This window comes from Lipotes vexillifer, unplaced genomic scaffold (genome assembly GCF_000442215.2).
Source record: "Lipotes vexillifer unplaced genomic scaffold, Lipotes_vexillifer_v1.1 scaffold1105, whole genome shotgun sequence".
NCBI classification, from domain to species: domain Eukaryota; kingdom Metazoa; phylum Chordata; class Mammalia; order Artiodactyla; family Lipotidae; genus Lipotes; species Lipotes vexillifer.
In genome coordinates, this window is record NW_006779955.1 from 15,463 (window position 1) to 18,673 (window position 3,211).

Genomic DNA, 3,211 nt, shown 5'->3' on the forward strand with positions numbered 1-3,211 from the left:
GACAGTATGGTACTGGCACAAAAACAGAAAGATAGATCAATGGAATAGGATAGAAAGCCCAGAGATAAACCCATGCACATATGGTCACCTTATCTTTGATAAAGGTGGCAGGAATATACAGTGGAGAAAGGACAGCCTCTTCAATAAGTGGTGCTGGGAAAATTGGATAGGTACATGTAAAAGTATGAGATTAGATCACTCCCTAACACCATACACAAAAATAAGCTCAAAATGGATTAAAGACCTAAATGTAAGGCCAGAAACTATCAAACTCTTAGAGGAAAACATAGGCAGAACACTCTATGACATAAATCACAGCAAGATCCTTCTTGACCCATCTCCTAGAGTAATGGAGATAAAAACAAAAATAAACAAATGGGACCTAATGAAACTTCAAAGCTTTTGCACAGCAAAGGAAACCATAAACAAGACCAAAAGACAGCCCTCAGAATGGGAGAAAATATTTGCAAATGAATCAACTGACAAAGGATTAATCTCTAAAATTTACAGGCAGCTCATGCAGCTCAATAACAAAAAAATAAACAACCCAATCCAAAAATGGGCAGAAGACCTAAATAGACATTTCTCCAAAGAAGATATACAGACTGCCAACAAACACATGAAAGAATGCTCAACATCATTAATCATTAGAGAAATGCAAATCAAAACTACAATGAGATATCATCTCACACCAGTCAGAATGGCCATCATCAAAAAATCTAGAAACAATAAATGCTGGAGAGGGTGTGGAGAAAAGGGAACACTCTTGCACTGCTGGTGGGAATGTGAATTGGTTCAGCCACTATGGAGAACAGTATGGAGGTTCCTTAAAAAACTACAAATAGAACTACCATATGACCCAGCAATCCCACTACTAGGTATATACCCTGAGGAAACCAGAATTCAGAAAGAGTCATGTACCAAAATGTTCATTGCAGCTCTATTTACAATAGCCCGGAGATGGAAACAACCTAAGTGCCCGCCGTCGGATGAATGGATAAAGAAGATGTGGCACATATATACAATGGAATATTACTCAGCCATAAAAAGAAACGAAATTGAGCTATTTGTAATGAGGTGGATAGATCTAGAGTCTGTCATACGGAGTGAAGTAAGTCAGAAAGAGAAGGACAAATACCGTATGCTAACACATATATATGGAATTTAAGAAAAAAAAATGTTATGAAGAACCTAGGGGTAAAACAGGAATAAAGACAGAGACCTACTGGAGAACAGACTTGAGGATATGGGGAGGGGGAAGGGTGAGGTGTGTTAGGGCGAGAGAGAGACATGGACATATATATACTAACAAACGTAAGGTAGATAGCCAGTGGGAAGCAGCCGCATGGCACAGGGAAACTGGCTCGGTTCTTTGTGGCTGTCTGGAGGGGTGGGATGGGGGGGGGGGAGGGGGGGGGACAAAGAGGGAAGAGATATGGGAACATATGTATAACTGACTCACTCTGTTATAAAGCAGAAACTAACACACCATTGTAAAGCAATTATACTCCAATAAAGATGTTAAAAAAAATAATAAAATAAAAAAAATAAAAATAAAAATCTAATTCAGAGAAAAGTCACAGGAGTATTTTAATAATTGCGTGCCTTTCTGCCCTGGGATGCCAAACACATTTCAAAAGGGAATGGTACTGCATGTTCTGACATCCATGAGGTGAGAAAATATCACTTAATACAACCCACATATCTCTCAGAAGTTTATGTTGATACTAAAAATCTCTCTTTTACAAATTTAACTGGAAATAATGACAGATATATTCAGATACCTCAACTATAAAACAGAGACAATAATACCTACTTGTTAGGTTGTGTGAGGATTAAATGAGATAATGCACTGTAAAAAGCTTGGTACAATGTTCAATAAACATTACTTGCTATTGTTTTTACACTAAAGAAATGCAATAAAAACTGTCCTTCGGACTTTCCTGGTGGTGCAGTGGTTGAGAGTCCGCCTGCCGATGCAGGGGACACGGGCTCGTGCCCCGGTCCGGGAGGATCCCACATGCCCCAGAGCAGCTAGGCCCGTGAGCCATGGCCACTGAGCCTGCGCGTCCAGAGCCTGTGCTCCGCAACGGGAGAGGCCACAACAGTGAGAGGCCCGCATACCGCAAAAACAAAAACAAAAAAAAACCCCTGTAAGTTTCAGAAATTAAAAAAAACAAGAACAAACACAACAAAAGGGATATGCTTTAAACTTTTAATTATAGGGTCACCAGAAACCAAAACCAAAAAAAAATCTGGTCTTTAGTGTTTGCCGATTTCAGTGGTGTAAGTACTCCCACCATGGTCAATTTCAGGCTACCAACATGACATCATTGACAATGGAGTTGAGTAGAGATGAAAGTAGTTGCCAACATTTAATTTTTGGTAGCTTTCACATGCAAATTGGATTTTTTGGTGTACTCAAGAAAATTGATCGGCTTCACTGGTGGCGCAGTGGTTAAGAATCCACCTGCCAATGCAGGGGACATGGGTTCGAGCCCTGGTCTGGGAAGATTCCACACGCTGTGGAGCAACTAAGCCCATGCACCACAACTACTGAGCCTGCACTCTAGAGCTCACAAGCCACAACTACTGAAGCCCATGTGCCACAACTACTGAAGCCCGTGCGCCTAGATCCCGTGCTTTGCAACAAGAAGCCACCACAACGAGAAGCCCATGCGCCGCAACGAAGCATAGCCTCTGCTCACCGCAACTGGAGAAAGCCTGTGCGCAGCAACAAAGAACCAATGCAGCCAAAAATAATAAATAAATAAACAAATAAATTTATTTTTTTGAAAAAAAAGAAAATTGACATCCTGGGCCCAACTCTTATCTAACAGTAATCATTTCCTGGTGAATGTGTAGCATGTGCAGCAGGATTAGGCTTCCTGCTCTGGGACACTTTTCACGATGACTCAAAAGATGGGAGAAAAACTTTTCAGTCAGCCTCTACCTCTTGACCCTGCAATAAAAACCTCCATTGAGTCAAAGAAACCCAAGAGTCTTGGCTATTTCTTTAAACAGAGAAGAGGATAAAGTAAATAATAATGGGAACAAAATATCACAATAAATGATCCTGACAATGTAGCTAATATTAGAATTGCTTATTTTTAGCTAGACATTGTGGCAAGCATTCTAATGATCCCATTTCATTCTGTTAACAAGATGGTGAAAGAGGTATGGTTATTATCTGCATGTTCCAAATACATAC